This window comes from Lupinus angustifolius, unplaced genomic scaffold, assembly GCF_001865875.1.
Source record: "Lupinus angustifolius cultivar Tanjil unplaced genomic scaffold, LupAngTanjil_v1.0 Scaffold_5_200, whole genome shotgun sequence".
Lineage (NCBI taxonomy): Eukaryota > Viridiplantae > Streptophyta > Magnoliopsida > Fabales > Fabaceae > Lupinus > Lupinus angustifolius.
Window position 1 is genome coordinate 833 of NW_017717410.1, and position 22106 is coordinate 22938.

General features: G+C 33.3%; 1 long non-coding RNA gene across 1 annotated transcript; it reads left to right on the top strand.

Annotated features, from left to right (window-relative positions):
- The first annotated feature begins 6078 nt into the window (after positions 1-6078).
- On the top strand, positions 6079-20808 carry LOC109337396. Its single transcript, XR_002106447.1, has 3 exons — positions 6079-6576; positions 7543-7545; positions 20799-20808. It is a non-coding gene; the product is annotated as an uncharacterized LOC109337396 (long non-coding RNA).
- Positions 20809-22106: the final 1298 nt, after the last annotated feature.

Below are 22106 nucleotides of genomic sequence, written 5' to 3' on the forward strand. Positions count from 1 at the left end.
ACTCGCAGGCATTATAAACGGGTTTTTAAAATACTCATAGTACATACGGGCGGGTATTATGGTACTCATACCCGGTACCCGTTATTTATATGATTAATATATTATATTTAATTAAAATAAAAAATACATTATTCTAACATTTATTACACTATGTATATTTTTCCTTCTACTTTGTTTACATATTTTATTGAGTTTGGTGGTGAAACACCCTACAAATATTATTACATGTATAGAAACACACATGTTTTACAAAGAAAATATATATTTTTTTGTTAAAAAATGAGAACAAAAAATCACACAAATGCAAACCACCAATAAATTTAGCATTTTAGCAAAATATTCAATCAAAAGGTACAAAAATAATTAAGTTTCATCTTATTTGAAACACAATAGAAATAAAAATTTAAAAAATTATTTATAATAGAGGAAACCCACGGGTACTCGTTCTACTCGCAGGTACCCAGAAATACCCGCAAATACCTGCTCACGGGTACACGTACGGGTACGGGCGGGTATGAGTATTACTATTCTATTTTAAAACGGGTAGCAGACAGCTACTACTTGTGCCCGCCCGTGCCCATTGCCATCGCTAAGTATCCCAAAGTATCCATATTAGAACATATGAGATATGAACACATAAATTATATTGAAGTATCTATGCTGAGATAGCGATGATTCCCCATTGCAGTGAAAATCAAGTGTACTCCATGCCAACTTTACTACGAGCAGCAATTTTGGAAAACTCACTTTAAAAAGGATTTTATTTAACCAACCAATACTATGACCTGAAGGTTAATCTCACATTTATGTTCAGGTTAATTAAAGACAACAAAGTTGGCATGGAAAGCAAGCAATAACTCAATTAATTAAGGAGGAAATGTTTTTCATTAGAACAATTTATGACAAATTAAGTACGAAATAACAGGAGCCTATAAAATCAATGGAAAACCTAGAATGACAGTGGTTTCAAAAAAGTAAAATGTATCTTCGGTCAATTTAGAAAGTTTTAAGTAGGCTCTTAAATTAAAAATTAGTAATTTGGTCCTGACGTTTCATAAAATTGGTAATTTAATCGAATTAATTCAATATTTATTCGAAACATCACTCATTATTTAATTCGATAAATTTGGTTTATGAATAAAACAGTATGAACTTGAGCTAATTGAAATAAACAATTTGCGGACTTTTGACAAACAAAGCTAATTCTAGCAAACAAGTCAATAGCTAGTGAACTTCAATTAAATCAAATTTGAGTGGAAGTATAATTCATTTCAAACTTGAATCAAGTAAATTCTCATCGAACTGAACCGAGTTGAGTTCTAGTTTGACTTATTTATAACCCTACTAGGATAGAATTATGTTACTAAACCACTAATGACTATAATGTAGAATGTAATGTGATTTTGAATATAATTTATATAAGTGTTATAAATTGTAGTTGTGATTATATTATATTTATCACAATTGTTGAAATTTGTGGGGAATGTGTCCAAATTATTATAGTCATAATATTGTTGTGAAGACTTCCTAAATTACAATATTATGATTGTGGAATACAATTTAAAAATATAATTTATATAAAGAGCTGGAAAAAAAATGATTTGTATAGTGTTGTAGTTAGAGGGTTGGTTTGCAAATGCTAATCTATATGTTTGTAATTATACTTATGTGATTAAATATCATGCTCTATTATACAAACCGTACTTAATTAGGGAATGATCAATATGCTCATAGATTTCCCGAATAATTATGTGGATCACTTAAAGAATATATAGGGATGTGTTCAAATAGGAACGCTGATATTTTTAGAGGATATTTTGGTTTTTGAAGTTCTGCTCAATTTAGCTAGTGAGAAATGAGACAATTTTCGCAAAAAAAAATTTGTATAGCTATATTTTAGTGCTAAAAAAGGAAAATTCACTTTAAAATTGGTACAATGGTGTGGTAACATTTGGGGCATGCATTATGAATTCATCTTAAATGTTGATTTAAGTCCAATTTATGTAGATATAATTTATTTGCTTGTAAAAAATATTAAACGGTTAAGAAGTTCAATCATACAATTACAATTTTTTAGTGTATGGCCTACTTTAATAAAATTTCTAAATAGTTCCATCATACATGTTAATTATGGCCTCCTTTTGCACAATTTAATATACCATAAAACTTTAAAAATAAAAAATAATTCAAACCAAAAACCTGAAAATATATGAAAAATTAACCAAAAAATTTAAATCAAGTTACTGTTGTAACCATCGTTCCTTTTACACAGTTTAAGTCAAATCCTTACTCTCCCCTACTGAAATCAAACTCATATATGATGGTCTAAAAATAAGTAATTTTTAACTAATTGCAGTTTATAAATGTTATCATTACTAAAATACCATTTATTTACTTCAAAGTTTATTCCCTATGTACTTTAAACTATTTATTTTTAACAACAAGACGTTTATCTAGTGATGTAATATCTCATCGGATCCTCGTGTAGACCAAAAAGTCAAATGTTCAATTCTTATAAGTAACATCCGTTTGGTGGACAATCATGCACCCCAAAGATATTAATTCTTTATTCAAAGGTATTGATGAAGACACCAACATCACCAAAAAGAAGAAAATGAAGAATACGTATGAAGATAATGAAGATTTAAGCTTCAAGATATTCAAGATTTTTAGTCCAAGTCTAAATAGGTATTTCTATCTTATACTATTGAATATATCAAAGTAGTATTGCTCAAAATATTTTAAAAGAAAATTGAAACACTTCAAGGTTAAATAAAACAATTTTCAAAATACTGTGTAACAAGTTACTGAAATATGAGTAACAAGTTACATGAGTGAGAAATCAGTTATCTAACAAAAACTGAACTGAGTAATCCATTACTGAACTTTGGATAACAGATTCCTCAAGTTTCAACATTCTTGAGTAACCGATTACTCTAATATGAGTAACCGATTACTCTAAGTGAATTATAAATTCACCGTTGGATAGAACATTTAAGTAACCGATTACTCAATGTTGTAACCGGCTACTGAGAGCTGTTACATCGGATTTTCAAATTCAAAGTGAATGAGTTTAAACCTAAAAGACATGGTTTCATTCTAATCAATTCCTACCATTTCAAAGAGCCATTTTGGCTGATTGGAAAGCCTATATAAAGGCATTGAAACTCATAATCACAACATACAACTTTCATACAACTCTCACACGATTCTGAAAAAATCTCTCACTATTTTTCTGCATTATTGCACTCAATTCTTAAACTTTCAAAAGAGAATTTTTCTAAGTTACTTGAAGTAATTTTTTCAAAGTTTTACAAACCTATTGAGCAATATTACTTAGTATACAAGAGAGTTATTGTATTACAAGTGATATTACATTTCATACTTGTAAAGACAATCCAAAACATTGTTGTAATTCTTCATTCATTGTAAATACTTTTTTCACGGGGTGTGATAAGAAAGGGATAGAGTTACTTGGAAATGTGTTTTCCAAAGTGATAAGTATTAGTGAGTGTGTAAGGTACATAAATGTCTTGAGGTGAGATATTGTAATTACAACTCATAATATTTAGTGGAAAATCTCTTGTTCTGCAAGAGTACTGGACGTAGCCATCGGTGGACAATAATGTGAATCACTATAAAATTATGGTGTACTCTCTTCTCCCTTTATCTCTTCAATTATTTACTTGTTATTTTCTACAAATTATTTTCGCTGCTGTTAACTCTTGATATTGCAGAAAAAAGTGACAATACTTTTAAGTCAACTAATTCACTCTCCTCTTAGTTGCAATTTCAGTCTTACAAGTTATATATAAAAAAAACTATTTGTTCATGAAACAAGTTCGTGTGACTTTTATATGGGAAAAGATTATTAACACATTTCCCATATAATACAATGAAGGGCAATTAAGGTAATGAAATTTATATTTAACATTGGACATACTACCACCAAGTTTCCTTTCAATATGCACAAATGAATAAATATCATCTAAAGTTTTAAGTTACCCAATTCTGAAAATTCTCAAAAACGAACTAGTCATAAACCATTGTCTAACGTTAGGCAATAGGGAACACAACATGTTAGATCGTATATAAGTGGTTTATTACTTGACCTACAATAGATTAAGTCAGTTTAGGCTTTTTCCGTGAATAGGTTAGACTTAGGCTTTTTAGAAAATCTATTTAGTCTAACTGACCGGACTTTAGATTATCCAAAAGGCATACTAAACCTAACATGCCGACCTATTTTATTATATTATATAATAAGATTCATATTATACAATTTTAATATAAGTAATGTTATTATATATATAATTTTAATATAAAAATTTGTACAAAAATATAAATTAATTGTTAAGTTTAGAAGGGTCTAGTTAAAGGTAGGCATATTAGCTTATGTAAATGTATATATAATAACTTATTTCATGATTATATAGTATAATAGATCTTTAAACAGACTAACATGTTAAACCAAAATTTTAAATAAGTCAGATCTAGACTTTAAATTTTTAAATATACTAACAAGTCAAGCCTATACTACTATATGTTATATAAGCTGGACCTAATTGAAGCAAAATCTAGACTAGTCTTATCTGGATTCTCTTATTAGGCAGATAGCATTGTCCTCATGAAGCATCATATATAAGAAGTTGTATATATTAAAAACTAGAAATTGGTTAATTAGTTCACTACAACAATAAATCAAACAGGTATCGTCTAAATGCACTGACTTTGGGATTTTCAACCCTTCCTAAAAAGTCTCCAAATTTGATGTCCTGCTTGTTTTCTCAATAAAACCATCAATGATAGTAAAATTCTAAAGTCGCATATAGGTTCGATTTATCATTTAACTGGGTGTGGAAAATTCAAATTCGTGAATTGAAACAAACTAGATCGGCTTTACAAAATTTTAAACTATACCGATCCCCAAACCTAGCCGAATTGTCTTTTCTGGGTTGGTTCATTTTGAATTTACTGGACTTGTGGATTGGATCGAATCCACCTACAAACCTACACATAATGAATATGAATAACTGCGTTATGGTTAGTGGTGTATGACTCTATATGCCCAAATATGTTAAAAGGTCAAATATTCGATTTTTGGGAATGATATTTGTTGTGAAAGACAACTACACATCTAAAAGAGATTAGTTTTTTATTTATATAGTGAAGAAATACTATTGATTATATAAAAAATAATGAATATGAATAAGGCATCTTAAACAAAATATTAAGAGTGTAATAATATCTATGCACTGTCCCTGTAAAGATTTATATATAACTACTGCATCATTCATTATTCATTTAGATTTTCTTTTGAAGAATCACTAATGATTAAACATTAATAATGAATAATGCAATAACAATGTATAAAATTCATATACTGTCACGCTAAACATATATTTTCTCAAATATTAACAATAATACCATCACATGCAAATGTTACTTTTCTTGATCTTAAAGGAGATCATTGAAAGAGAGACAAGGAGTTGAAGTGGGGTGGGGAATTAACAAGCAAAAGTGAAACACAGAATTTTTTACTCATGTTGTCTATCTTTATACCATATATTCCTTTCATAAGGAGCAAAATAGGGGAAGGTAGACAACTGGTAATGATCATGCAGACAACTACTTGTCTCTTTTTTAAGAAACTAAATATGTTCATTGAATCCTCAATTTCCAAAATTTCTTCTCTTGCAATGATAAAAAATATACTTGTGTGTAGTGGAAATTGAGGAATAGTGACTACTGTTCCATCTTGAATAAAAATAATAAATCATATATAGCTAGCTGGACTTTAATTATAATAATTTGATGAACTTTAAGTTTTCAAATATAAAGGAACTCCCATCAAGGTGCCAGCGGATGTTGCTTTTAGGACTCCGCTGGCACCTAAGATGACTTATCTTGCATTCCCTATTTCGGTGAAAGCATCGTAAGACGCCGACCCCTTCATGAAATGCCTCCATATTTGGAGGGGAACCCGTAATTGTTTATCCATGGTTGCCTGCAAAGTCTCAAGTCGGAATTCAACTCCTAGGCGATGTTGCCCGTCATGACACCAGGGCGTGTGCCGCACTTTGGTGGAAAATCGTTTGAGGGAGATGCCTCGATGTTACGTGGGCGTAACTTTGGGAAATGTTTAGGAATGATATTCCAAGCATTCCTGCAAAAGAACAGCTCAAAAAACATGGTACACACTCATTTTCTAATTTTCGGGAATTATGTAATGCTCGCCGCTTAGAAAAATCACGATAAATTATCGGCTTGGAGAAAAATCGTGAAACTTCGTGGACCACCTTCTCCCATTTTTAAGAGCACGTGTGCAAAAAATCAGGGCAAAATTCCGCCTCTAGCCTCAAAAAACCGAGTATGTCTCCCCAGAGAAAAGGATGTCTGGTGGTGCAGAGTGGGTTTTTGCTAATTAGCCTACTATAGGGGGGCAGCTGCCTGCCTGTCCACGCACCTTGGTGGGTCAGGATGGCATGCCATGGGGCTCCCCCCCAGCGCCCCAGCAACCTGTCCCAGGCATGCTGGTGCGTTTTTCCATGGCGTTGTGGGCAATTCGACCGAGCCGTCTTCCATGCCGAATCCCGGTCGCACGCGGCCGGGTGCAGGCTGGTGCTTTGGCTTGGTGTTGCCCGAGCACGTAGGACTTGTCGGGGATGCATCAAGGGCTTCGACAGTTCCTCGCGGACCAACTCGGATTTTTAAGTTGTTCCAGTACTATGGTAAAGTTGCTGGTAGAATATGTGGATAGCTGTAACCGCAGGTTAAGCATGTAGGTGAAAGTTTGTTTTAGAAAAAAATTACAAAAAAAAACATGTAGGTTAAAGTTGATCCACCCAAACTAGGAAAAAGATGTATATACTGATAGTGTAAGATATTTTTATCATTGACTCTTAAAAATAATATAAATTAATGATAAATAATGTACTAACTGTACATAAATCTTTACACTACTAATATATAAATATTACATTTATAAAATAGACTATGTTCAGCTGGTGGTCAACTCTGAATGAAAGGATTTACACTAGTTGAGCTGAGCCAAAATGATTAGTGCATATAAGGTAGCTTAAAAATTATATTGAGTTTTATTAATTACTTAATAATTGATGAGTCATAAGGTCTCTACAATATTATTACTCTTTTAACTAAATAAGGGAGTTATAATTAAAAAGAGTTAGTATATGAGTTACATTTTCAAGTATGATGTTAAAGTATTGAAAAATCTCTGACTAGAAGATAAAAGCTATATATATATAATTATTTTTATATTTTGAAGGGATTAGTTATCAATCTCGACAGAATAAACAATTTTGGTGTGTAAAAAGATTAAGGAATTGTATGGAACAATTTTCATTTAAAGCAAAATAATTATTTTATAGCAATTTTACGTTTTCTAATAGTAGAATTGATTCTCCAACTTTAATGCAAAAACTTCATACGACTTTAATTGATATCTACCCTTGAATAAAAATCAAACCATGAAAATCACCGAAAATCATAATAACATAAAGTCAATAAATCAATTCACAGAAAGTAATACCAAAACCCTAATTAAGTGAAGAATTTATCAAATGAAAAAGGAAACTAGATAGAATCTTCAACAACAAAATTTGCTTATACTATATTCTTATTGTAAAAAACCTACAAGCCGTAATTGTGTTCATTAAAAAACAGAGAAACATCTACAATAAAATTTGTATTTGTTGTTTATGCTGAAATGTGACTAGCAACAATTCTAAATGACATCAAAGAAATATTATCGGATGAGTCATGATTATGTCGTTTTCTTTAAGACATTTCATATAACTACCCAAAATTTGCAAACATATTATCATCCATGTCGTCCCCACGATAAAACAGTCTAGTTCTATGTTTTCAACTTCTTATTGTACTGTAATAACCGATCTCCAATACACCCAAAGATTGGCTATCAGTATCAGTTCTCGAAATAATTACAGTATGATTGTCTATGCTAATTCTTGAAATTCCCACTTTCGCATAATCTAGTTGTTAGTGTCAATTCTCAAAATTCCCACAATTTAGATGCTTGTATCAATTCTAGTACCACGAAAAGAAAGAAAGAAGGAGAAGTGGGTCATAAATGCTTCGGCAGAGAAGGAGAGTTGAAAATTTGAGGAAATGCTTCTCAACTGGGATGAGATTTCTAAATATGGGATGCCTAAATTTAAAGGTGGAGGCCCCCAATGCCTAAGTAGATCTGACAGACCAGAAAATAGATTTCAACCCAAATGACCACATTATCTAACGGTCAGGAGGAGTCTCACGGTCACTCGACCAAATCTCCCTCCACTTTGACCCAGTCCTCTTTCCCACTTCCCTCACTCTCTAACCATGTATTGACTTAGTCACATGTGTGCCAACTGTGTGTTGACTTGGTTTGTCAACATGCCCAAAAATAACAAATTTGTTGGGCCCGAGTCCGAACCGAGCCGGTCAGATGGATGGTGGCAGAGGATGAGGTGGTGGTGCATGCACACGCGTGTGTTATGGGGTGTTTGATTGTGTGAGTCCTCACCCACCACAAAACTCATTGTACCCATTGGGGCACACCCCTTAGAGAGAACTAAAGGCTTAAAGCCTTTGCAAGTGCCTCCTTCATCCTATACCAGACTTGGGATTTTTTTCATTTCACACTCAGAAGTCTAAATTAATAACCCTTCTTAGTGTGCCATTAATTGAGGTAAGTTCCAACAATCCCCCACTTGAAATTGAAAAATGATTTCCTAGAATTTTTGTGGTCTCTATAAGATTGTGCATAAACAAAAGTGTCATGTGACTTGAACCTTTGCATAATGAGTAAGATCCAGATTTTACTAGAGTGACTCATAGTCTTGAACTCTATATATGATATCAAATCACACACAACCTATTCTAGGGTGTATTTTGTTAATCTTATGCATTAAAGGTCATGCACATCTATCCTAGTATAGTGAATGCTAGAAATTTATGCCTCTAAATTTCAAAGGAAGTGACCCTCACTTCCACATTCACATAGGTGAGTCTATCAAGAGTACTCCTATAGTCTAAGTACTCCACTCCAATTGGAGTATAGATCTCATGAAGAGTTTTACTCATCCTTTCATATACTGTAGGAATCATGTTTCTCATTATTTTATAGCATGTTCATTCTCATATCACTTCACAACTTTTTATTACTTATTGAACCTATTTCTTAGGATCTCTAGTCAATTAGGTTCGGTTACCATCATGAGTGAACCTTATTCTAAGGGCAATAGTCTCATACTCTTATAATTATTGTGGACTTTCCCTCTAGCTAACCCTTTCATCAAAAGATCTGTTAAGTTATTATCAATATGTACATGATCCACTCTAACAGCTCCTGTAAAGAGTAACTCTCTAATAGTGTTGTGCTTACGACATACTTGTCGTTTGTAAGATCAAGATGACAAACTAAGAGGGGGTGAATTAGTTTTCTGCACTAAGTCATGATTTTCGCAACTTTAAATGTTAGAGAGTATATAAAAGAATAGAGATACACTAGAAATTTTATACTGATTCACCTTCTTGTCCACTGAAGGCTATGTCCAGTCCACTTGCAGAACAAGAGATTTTCACTCATATTATGACTTGCAATTACAAATCACACCCTAATATTACAAGTACATTTCACACTCACCAACAACTCACACACTTAGAAGAACACCTCTTCTAAGTAACATTCTTCCCTTTACAACACACCCTAAGGTGGAAAGTTTATAGCGAAGATGAAGAATAAGATTAAGGTAAAGATTATTTTACAAGATATAACAATTCTATAACTTGCAATCCTTATGATCTTTCAATACAATTAATACACAATGATCTTATTGATTAAACTATGAAAACTTAGAGAAAACACTTGTGTGCAACTTCAAAAAATATGAAAGCTGAAACTCAAAGTGGTAAGAACAAAATGTATGAAAGTTGTAGAAAATTATATGAAAGATTGGTGTAAAAGTTGAGTCATGAACTGGATGTTTCAATACCTTTAAATAAGCTTCCAATCAGCCATCATACCCCAAGACAAAGGTAGGAGACGTATGGAATGAAATCCATTCGTTTTGGATGAAAACTGTCCAGTTTGGATTTGAAAATCTTGTGTAACAGCTCCTAGTAACCGACTATCCAAACACATTGTCCAACTGAGAAATCGGTTACTCCTTTGAGTAATCAATTACTATGTTAATTTTTTCGGGTAACCCGTTACTCAGTTTATGTAACCTATTACTCAGTCTCAGTAACATGTTACTCAGTTTAAGTAACTTGTTACTTAGGTCCTGTTAAAACTTGGTTTATTGGAAGCTATTAGTGGGAACTTGTGGGTGCGAAATCTAAAAAACACCCAATTCCCACATAGAAGAGTTTTGAAAAAAAAAAACAACTCCCAAGTCCCTCATAGGTGAGATGAGGAACTTAGGAAAAAAAACCATGTTATAAATAGAAGCTTCCTCCCTCCATATTTTCTTGCCCCAAGTTGAATGCGAGTTCATTCAACTTTTTCTTTCTCCCTCATTTTTTCTGCCGATGCATTTCTGGAAAACTTCTCCCCCTTTCTTTCTATGTCACTAAGAATTGGCACAAACAACTAAATTGTGGGAATTTCGAGAACTGATACTATAGTCAGATTGAAGGAAACGAATTGGCACATGTAGCCATATTGTGGGGATTTCGAGAACTGAAACAAGTAGTCAGGTTGTGAGAAAAGAATTGGCACGATTAGCCATATTGTGGACATTTCGAGAATTGACACTAGTAGCCATATTGTGGCTATTTCGAGAATTGACACTGGTAGCCATATTGTGGTGGGTGTTTTCGAGATCGATTTTTACAGTGTATTAAGAATTCGATAACAAAGGTCTGAGCAATTTTATCCTGGGGACAACGTGGTTGATAGTCTGTTTGCACATTTTGGGCAGTATCGCGAAACATCTTAAAGAGAGTGACCTGGTCGTGACTCAGGCAATAAGTATTATTTTGTGTCTCGAAACGTCTTAAAGAGAGCGATCTATTCGTGACTTAACAGATCATTTGAAGAAAGGACTAGCTAGAGAGAAAATCCATAATACTTATAAGAGTATGGAACTATTGCCCTTAGAACGAGGATCACTCATGATGGTAATCCGACCTAACTGACTGGAGATCTCAAGTAATAAGTTCAATGGGTAATAACAAGTTGTGAGGTGATATGAGAATGAACATGCTATAAAATTATGAGAAGTATGATTCCTACACTATATGTAAGGATGAGTTAAATTCTTTATGAGATCTATACTCCAATTGGAGTGGAGTACCTAGGCTATAGGAGTACTTTCGATAGAATCACCTATGTGAATGTGGAAGTGGGGCCCACTTCCTATGAAATTTAGGGGCATAAATTTCTATAGCGTTTACTATATTGGGATAGACGTGCATGACCTTTAGTGCATGAGCTTTACATAATACACCTTTGAAAAGGTTGTGTGTGGTTTGATGTTGGAGATAGAGTTCAAGACTACCACTCACTCTAGTAAAATCTGGATCTTACTCACTATACAAAGGTTCAAGTCGCATGACACTTTTGTTTATGCACAATCTTATTGAGACCACAAAAATTTTCAGAATTTTTTTTAAAATTTCAAGTGGAGGGTTGGTGGAACTTGGTTTGTTGGAAGCCATTAGTGAGAACTTTTAGGTGTGAAATCTAAAAAACTCTCAAGTCCCATATAGAAGAGTTTTGAAAAAAATTACTCTCAAGTCCCACATAGGAGAGATGAGGAACTTGGAAAAATCTCATGTTATAAATAGAAGCTTCCTCCTTTCATATTTTCTTGCCCCAAGTTGAATGCACTATTATTCAACTTTTTCTTTCTCCCTCATATTTTCCGCTGATACATTTTCGTCAAAATTCTCCCCTTTCTTTCCGTGTCACTAAGAATTGGCACAAAGTAGCCATATTATGGGCATTTCGAGAACTGACACTAGTAGTCAAATTGAGGGAAAATAATTTGCACAAGTAGTCATATTATGGGCATTTCGAGAACTGACACTAGTAGTCAGATTTTCGGAAAGAATTGGCACGAGTAGCCATATTGTGGGAAGTTCAAGAATTGGCATTGGTAGCCATATTGTGGTGGGTGTATTCGTTACCGGTTCTTACTGTGCAGTAAGAGTTCGATAACAGAGGTCTGGACTGTTTTATTCTGTCGACGACGTGGTTGATAGTCTGCTTGCATATTTTGGACAGTGCCACAAAATGTCTTAAAGAGAGCTACCTGGTCATGACTCAGCTAGTAAGTGTTATTTTGTGACATTTAGAATTGTTGCAAGCTATGATAACAACACGTCCAATATCCTATTACTCAGGTCAAGTAACTCGTTACTTATCATTTTGAAAATTAAGATATTTTGACTCTAAGTTCCAATTGACTTCAAAATGGTTTTCATTTGAGCAATGTGACTAAACATAAATGAAAGATTTTAGGATAAAAGTACCTATCTTAGAAGAGTATGAAATCTTGAACTTTTGAAGCTTGTCTTCTATGTTTCCAATGTCTTTTTCCTTTTTATTTTTTGTTGATCTTGGTATCTTCATCAAAATCGTGCCAAGGTCAGGAGCAAGATCTTCTTCATATCATATCTTACCATTATAAATGTGGTTTTCAATATTTGCAATAGTCGTGGTACTATCGCAATGGATCAACGCAACTGTATCGACTTTTCCCATATGAGAATTTCTGCAAGCAAACTTCTCAGCCAACTTGTTTCTTCACTAGTTGCTTTTAGTGCTATCATCTCAACTTCAAAAGTAGATTGAGCCAAAGTAGTATGTTTCTTTGATTTCTTAGAAAAAGCCCCACCAAGTATGCTAAATATATACCCACTGGTTACTTTGGAATCATCTAAAAGAATGTCCCAATCAGTATTGATGAATCCTTCTAGGACAATTGAAAATCTTTGGTAGTGAAATCCAAGATTCATTGTTTTCTTAAGGTACCTCATGACCCTTTCAATAGCATGTTAATGCTTTATACTAGGTCTATTGGTAAACTTACGTATTACTCTCACAATATAGGCAATATTGGGTCTAGTTCAATTAGTGATATACCGAAAGTTACCAATGATGTTAATATATTCACTTTGTCTTACACTTTCATCGATGTTCCTAAAAAGTTTTACACTTGGATCATACAATATACTAGCAGATTTTCAATCAAAATATTTATATTTCTTTAAAATCTTCTCCACATAATGAATCTGATCTATAACAATTCTTTCTTTTGACCTAGTAATACTTATACCAAGGACTAAACTTGCTTCTCCATGGTCTTTCGTATCAAAGTTGTTACACAATATTGATTTTAAATTATTCACAACATGAATGTTGGAACCAAATATGAGGAGGTCATCCATATAGAGACATATGATAGTGCAAATGTTATTTTCTAACTTGTAATAAATGCATTTGTCACTTTCGTTCACCTTAAATCTATTTGAGACAATTAAATTTTTGAACATCTCATGCCACTGTTTATGTTCTTGCTTAAGACAATATATAGACTTATCTAACTTACAAATCTTATTTTCTTGCACATAGATTACAAAACGTTCAGTTTATGCCATATAGATTTCTTCTTCCAAATCACCATTTAAAATATGGTCTTAACATCTAGTTGATGTACTACTAAATCATGTATCACATCGAGCGATATTATTACTTTAATGGATATTATTCTAGTCACTAGTGAAAAGATATCGAAGAAATCAATATTCTCCCTTTGCTAAAACCCTTGGCTATAAGACGAGCCTTGTATTTATCCAATGTGCCATTGGATTTTAGTTTCTTTTTCAATAAAGCATAAGGAAAGTCGGCTAAATTCCAGGTCTTATTAGACTCTAGAGAATTTGTCTCATATTTAAGGCCTCTTGCCACAAATCAACATCCAAAGAAGTCAAAGCTTCTTGGAGATTGGATGGGTCATCTTCTAATGTACAGACCATATAATTAGGTATATACTCTTTACCATATATTGATCTCTTACTTTTTTTAGGTTCTATTTCTAACCTTTCATTTTTATCATTATCTTTAATCATATGTATGTAATTAGTTGAAGTTCTGCAACTATTTCTCGTTTGAAAAGGAATTTAATTTCATTGAAGTCAACATTGTTAAACTCAATAATCACTTTTGTGTTAATGTTATAAAATATATAGCTCTTACTATTTATAACATACCCAATGAATACACATTCATATGGTCTACCAACCATCCACATGCCAATTGAAAACCTCACTAGACACTTTATTTTCTTTTCATAATTTGGTTTGACTCCCCTTTTGTATCTATGTTTCAATCAAATATATTATATTTTTTCTTCAAACGCTTTAGATCCATTCTATTAAAACAAACTAGCCACCTAACTGCTTTTCCTCGTATCTCAAATGCATTTCCTTTCATTCTGACCTCAATTTTTTTTGTTTTCCATTTTCTTCAACAAATACTGATAATGAAATTTGATTTCTATGTCCTCATTTGCTTATTTTGACTTCATAAAAAATGATGGGTTATTTCTTAGTGGGGAAGAGTTGTGAGGATTATGAGGAAAAAAGTAAGAAAATGAAAGATTTCATACATGTTAATTGCAGAGTATGAAAATTACAAGGACTTTAAGAGATATGCCATGTAATAATTTATTGAGATTTCAATTGGCATGAGGATGGTAGGTCATCTCTTTGATATGTGGGAAATTCATGGTTTAAGATTGAGGCAATATGGAGAATATATTTGTGAAGATAAGGTAGGGAAGAGACAGTGAAAAAAGTGGCATAATCGTATTGTAACAACATGAAACATCACATTGAGAGAATATAGGGTAGGAAAAAGACACTGAAAAAATAATCTTAGTATTTTGTTTTCATTCTAATTTATTTGTGCTAGAAGATTTTATGTAGTGTCAACCTCTCATTGATTTGAGGAGATAAACTTATTTCATGGCACTAAAAGACACTTTATTCTCTTTAAGTAAATCCTTTTTAGTTTTTATTTTGTTTTTGTGTAAGTCTAGCTCAATACTCAAAACTTTTGCTACTTGGGCCAAGTTTTTAGTCCCTTCTTCGGAGTATGTCACCCCTTCTTCTTGACTTATGTGAGCATACCATCCTGGACTTACGACATATGTATACATGCCCCCTTCTTCACCAGCTTATGTTCCAAGTGACGATGATGACATTCAGATTGAGAAAGTGCTAAGTGATAGTGATGACATGCAGACTAAGAAAGAAGAAGAGGACCCTGATAAGGAATCTATGGAGAGACACTTGAGGACTTGGTAGCTTAGGTAGTGTTTTAAATTGGGATTACTTTGATTTCAACCATCTCCGTACAAATTTTTGTGCGATTAAAATAATATTCTTAAATTCGATGTGAAAACAATATGATTTGATGTTGCCCAAATACTATCGGATAAAGATGATCCATACACCAAAGCATAGCCAAGAGAAAAAACACCTAATCCAATGTCACAAATATACACGTGTAGATCCTCTCGGGGAAATTCAGAGCTTTCTAATTAAACAGTAACTTTTTTTGGCATTATAGTATAACACTGGAAGAGTATGGAGAGGGAAGTGCATAAAAGCAGAGAGAAAAAATCTATGATGTGACATTTACCTTTTAGACATATTGTAATGATATTTTTGACTAAGCAGAATTAAAAATTATCTTTTATTACTTGAGAGGATTATTTTCCCACATTGAGGGGCAGATCCACATCAACTACAACGGGGCATGCACCCCCACAAAATTTTCAAGAAAAAATTAGGTTATGAATATTTTCCCTCTATTGTATGTTCATATTTATTAGTGTTGTTTTTAAGTTAATTTTGATACTAATCGTCAGAAGTGTAATTAGGGGTGTTAACAAGTCTATTTTGACTTAGCCTTGCATGTTTACTTGCTTGGAAAAAATATTAAGGCCTAAGCTTAGCCTATCCAAAACTTGTCTATTTCACATTAAGGCCTTATGTGAAACAAGTCGAAAAATATCTTAAATAATCATTGATATTTTGAAAGATGCTTTATACTTTGCTAAACTATTGAGTTTCTTCATGATGGTGAAAATATGGTTCAAACGTTAGATCTTGGTTATGTGAAGGTTGATACATGTCCCAATGTTTGCATGTTGTCACCACCCAATTTTTTGTTGAAAAGCGACAATGAGGCTTAGGAAGATATAGAACTCAATTTCAACATAGAAAATTATCATTTAAGCCTAATGTGAAAAATATAGTCTTTGACGAAGAGTTTGGAGTTTGATAGTCGATTCCAGATTGGAGAATATATTAACACTTTGTCTGCCTAAATGAAAACAATATCCTCACTAACTCAATGAATTTTTATACCCTTAATTTATTTTATTGAAAATTTGAATATTAAAACAAATTTTTTTATTTGCTGGCTAACAAAAATTCATCTTAATCCTACATATCCTAGATGCAATAGGGAAATCAAAACTATATAGTTATGGATAAAATATTAATTGATTGGTTTGATTTAAAAAAATATTTAAGATATAATTATTTCAATTTAATAAGATGAAATTAATAGCGAAGAGACGACGTTTATCGCAAACTTACTTCCTACTTTGAATAGAAAGGTAGAGACAACACGAGTCATGGTTACACTATCAAAATTTCATAAACATATTAGTTGATTAAATAGTATTTATTATTTTTAAATAAAATTAATAGCGAAAGATAATATTAGAGCTTCCTTCTTTGAGCACAAAGGTAGAGACAATATGAGTTATTATTAGTATATCAAAGTTCTATAAATCTATTAGATGATTAAAATATTTATTTTTTAAATATAATTAATAGTGTTGTTACTTTGTTAGTTATAAACCGACTTCTTACTTTGAGCAGAAAAGTAGAAATGTAATCGAACTTTCATAAATCTATTAGGTGATTAAAATATTTACTTTTTTTTTAAAAGCAGTTAATAACATAGAAATAGTATTGATTGTAGACAAACTTCCCATGGATCCTCCTTTATTCCATGGATCCTTTGTTCTGCCACCAAACCAAATATCATCATATGCCAATGATCCAGAAACAAGCTTTGCATCTAGAACAGGCCCTACAGACTTCAACCCACTGGCTCAGTTGGCATACTGTTGCAAAAGTGATGTGGTAGCACTATTAGTACCAAATTTCAATAATGTGATCACTGGTCCGACCAATTACAAATTTACCAAGTACTTAGACTGAATTAATGATTGATCCAACTTTAATAACACTACCTATATATTCCATATTTTTAATTTTAGAAAAGCATCAAACATAGGATTCTCTTCTGGTAAGCTCTTCAAATCAGCACATTAATTTGGTGTTTTTTTCCTGGCTTGCATAATTCAGCAGAAGAGAAAGCGGATTATACACTGAGACTGAGTGACTAAGTTTGCACATGTTTGTTATTAAATCATTCATATTCATCTATATGTTAACATTTTTAAAACTTAATTTTAAGTGAAACTAATAATCTGAATAATGAATGATTTATCAATAATATAAAAAAAGTTTCATCGTTGATCTGATCTCCTTCATTAAACTCAAACCAAATCTCAATCGTCAAAAACTGTTGAATTGGTTTTTTATATAGTTTGGAATGCTTTGTGAGTTTTCAAACAAAAAATGATTTGAAATTATAAGTTTTAGTTTTTAAACACATGATAAATCATTTATGAGTAAGGGTAGAAATAAGTCATATTAGACTTTGTCTTAAATAGGCCGAGTCAGGAACTTGAGTCTAACCTATTTACCAAGTTTAAAGACATGTTATACTATATGTTTTGAAATAGACTATCATGTCTATTTTAAATAGGTTAATAAACATATTTTTAATTAGATACATATAATTTTAACAATTAAATTATATGTGTATACATTTTTATATTAAATAATATAATATAAACATTATTATATAATATGATCAAATAAGTCGGTCTGTAAGACTTAATAGATATTTCAAATTGCCTAAAACATGATCCGATAAGCTAAATATATGTTTGAGAGGGCATGAGATTGACTTGTTCACAAAATGTATCATCTAACCTATTCTACTATACGTCAAATAATAAATCCCTAATAGTCAATCTGATAAGTTTTCACCCTTTGATGAGTTACTCTTTAAGTGTTAATGCATATGAATGAATTGTGCCTCATTAATGTAAAAAAGTTATGTTTTCACTATATAACTATTAAACTCAAAATATATTATATATCTTACCAGTACTAACACACCATAATCAACATCTTAATTATTTGGGCGACAAATGTGGAGGGTTCTAATGATAATGGTGGAGGATGTCATACGAGGAAAACAATAATAAAAGGTCTATGCCAATTGTGACAATGACCAAGACAATTCATAAAATAAGCATCAACTCTTTGTTCTTTAGTGTTGGTTGGATATGACGAGAACGAAGGATCCGGTTGAATAACTTATTTCTAGATATTGGTTGGAATAAGGTTTGGGCCCGCCGGTGGAGGTACATGAAAAGGTTCTCCGACGTTCAAGTTAATATAAGTTTAAGGAAGATTGATGGAGAATAAATGAAAATAAATGCTAGCAATGAATGAGAGTTAATGTGCTTATGAGTGAGTGAAGTATTTATGATATGGGAGAATATGAGAATATTAGATACTTCCTGTAAGGGGACACCTCAAATTATAGTAAATGTTGTGGCGTCGTGTCATCTATCCAATGGCTGATAGTGACTTGGCAATATGCGTCATAGGGGCATATCAGGTTTGTCCCTGCCGCATAGTAGGTTCACCTCTGACCGTACCTATCAGAGGGGATAGGTTGGAGTTGCAGGCGGCGTGGCAGAGCTCAATTAGGGACACATTGAATGAGGTGTCAGGAGCAATGACACTTGACATGAGGTGATGCAAGCCTCCAAGTTGGACTTGTTTGGCTGAGGGGGATAGACTGACTTTTCAGTGGGCATGGCAGAGCCCAATAGGGGATGCATTTAATAAAGTGTCAGCGACATTTATGAGGCTTATGTGAGAGTAACGTAAGAGTCTAGTTTGTGTATACTTGTACTTTGTTTGGTTGGATGGGTTCCATCTTGGTCGGACGAGATGTCTGGTTGTATGGGATGGAACAATTTCCCCCAGTCGGTTAGCATGCTTGGAGACTAAGTGTGCTGGAAGACTCTACTTGTTCTTGGGCGATCTTGAGTGTCATGGCGTACGGTTGATTTGAAACAAAATAATCCCATGAAGGGAAGTGCCATGTTGCCCAATCATACTAGCTTGTTTGACCGATAGGGGTTAGTTGGTCGGGATGATGACATGGCATCTGACCGTGCAACTGGAGGGACCGATCTATCTGGGGGAATTAGTTAGTCAGAAGGTTGACATGGCACATCCCTTCTGGGTGATGTGTGTTAAGTGCCAATTTGTGAGTGAAATGTAGATGAATTTGGGACACTTAGTGTGTAGTAAGGATACAAATTGTGTACAACTCCTAACAACTTAGTCTAATTTTATCTTGTTTAGGCATTTACATATGTTTATGTCAATTGCAGAATAAAAAGTATGAAAAGGAGGAGAAAAAAGAGAAGTTTGTATTTTTGAGCACTACACTCCTCGCCTGAGCCACAACCTTGCCTAAGCAAGAAGAAAGTCCCTCGCCCAAGCGAGGGATTGTCGCTTAAGCGACAAATGAAGAGTTAAAAAGGCTGACTCTCTATCGGGACCTCACTCAAGCGAGGGAGCCTCACCCAAACAAAAAGGAAGTCCCTCACCCAAGCGAGGGACTGTCGCTCAAGCGACAAATGAAGATGGAAAAGGGCTGATTCTCTGCCTGGTCTTTGCCCAAGCGAGCTGTTCTTGATTCAAAATGGTTACCTCTCTCGCTCAAGCGAGAATCTCTAGCTTGAGCGAGAGACCATAAGTTGGAATAAATATAGGCGGTAACAGACTGAAAAGTGGGGGTTGAACCATCATTCTACCAAGATTTTCACGAAATTTAGAGAGAAACACTAGGAAGTAAGATAGAAGTCGTGGGAATGACTTTAGATCGATAATTTCTGGTAATTCTTATGAGATGAGTGTTGTAATGACAAGGATGTTTGGCTAGATCTTCAATGTTGGGATTGAGATGTAATCTTCTAACCTTTGTACTCCTAGATTCAATTCTTTAATGCATTTTAGTTATTTGATTTTGAGAATCTTATCATGTGTTTAATGCATGAATTTACTTTGCTACTGAATTCATGATCTTGGATCCAAGTTTAACTGGGAAGTTGAACTTTGTATCGAATCTAGATTATCTTCCTTGCTATATCATTGCTCTAGGAATGGACAATGATGTAGGAATTGCTTTTACATTGAACTTAAGACTAGATAATTGATTAAATATCCAAGGAATTGGTATTGAAGTAATTATCTAAGGATTTTATACTCAAGGAATTGATACAAATGATTCGAAGAAAATGTGCATCAAAAGATGTAACTTCACAAGTTATACGGAATTGAATCTAAGGATTGCGAAGGGAAAGAAAAATGAACTTCAATCCCAACTCATTTAATTTCATACTTTAATTTTTACAATTTAAAAACTATTTTCAAAACCCAAATGATCATAAACATCAAATCTTGTAAATATATACTCAATCTACTTTCTTAGGAATTAATACAAATCCATTTTGCTCTTTGAGGACGATATCCCAGTATTGACCGGTTGTTACTTTAAAGATACGGTTCACTTGTCGTATGAGAATAATCAACAAGTGTTTGGCGCCGCTGCCGGGGAGCAATGAGCGATTTATAGTAGTTCTATATCAAGTTTATTGAGTATTGTAAATATTTATTTTTAATTCTTGTAGTATAATTAACACTTGTGCTAACCTTTGTTGTAGTATGCTTATTTATGCTTTTGTGAGGTAAGGCTATCGAAGAACAACTATAGTATAATCCAGAATCGAGAAGTCAACCACGAGCAACTGAAAGAAATAAAAAGAGAAGAGGAAGCAGGGTGATCAGGAAGCATATGGTAGCTCTGAACAATCAATAAATTTAGAGCCTCAGTTAGAGAAAATGGAGAATGCAAATGCTGCCATAGGGAATAATGACCGACCAAATCCTCCAAGGAAGATGTTGTATGATTATGCAATGTATGAAGGCCCGAGGCACTACTCAAGCATTGTCATTCCACACACATAGAGAACAATGGAAATTAAGCCAACATTTCTAAATCTGGTTAGTGTACACCAATTCTCTATGAAGGATTATGAATATCCTTATGCACATCTAGACAACTTATATGAATTGGTGGCAACAATGGGCTATACTGATACTAAAAGGGAAGCTACCTACATGATGTTGTTCCCATTCTCTTTGTTGGGTGAAGCTAGGGAGTGGTTAAAATCTCATCCAACTCAGAGCTTGACTAGTTGGAGTGATTTGGAGTCAAAGTTTTAAACTCGGTTTTTCCTGCCAGTTCGTTATGTGCATGCCATATTTGAAATATCCATTTTCAGACAAGGCATAGATGAAACATTCTATGAAGCTTAGGAGCATTTTCAAATGCTATTGAGAAAATGCCCCAATCATTGTTTTGACGATGTGGATCAGCTTAATATATTCTATAATGGGTTGAAGCATGTGACCAAGATGATACTAGATGCAACAGCAGGTGGAACAATGATGGTTGTGGATGCTGAACAAGCTACAAGAATCATAACTATCCTATCTTCAACATATAGGCAAACACAACACATTCAGAGGATAATACAAAAGGGGGGGGGGTGCTTGATTTGAATACATCTGATGCTATTCTAGTACAAAATAAAATTTCGACTCAGCAGATCGAAGCACTTACCATGCAAATGTCAAAGTTGCCACAACAACTTCATGTTGTGCAATCTACTCCAAGTCCACCAGTGTTGAGATGTAATTTTTGTAGAGGTGACCATTTAACTGGTTATTGTACAATGTCAAGTGTTAATCAGGAGGAAGAAGTGCAGTATGTCAATAATCAACCTATACAGGGCAATTTCTCCACCAACCATGCATACAATAATCAA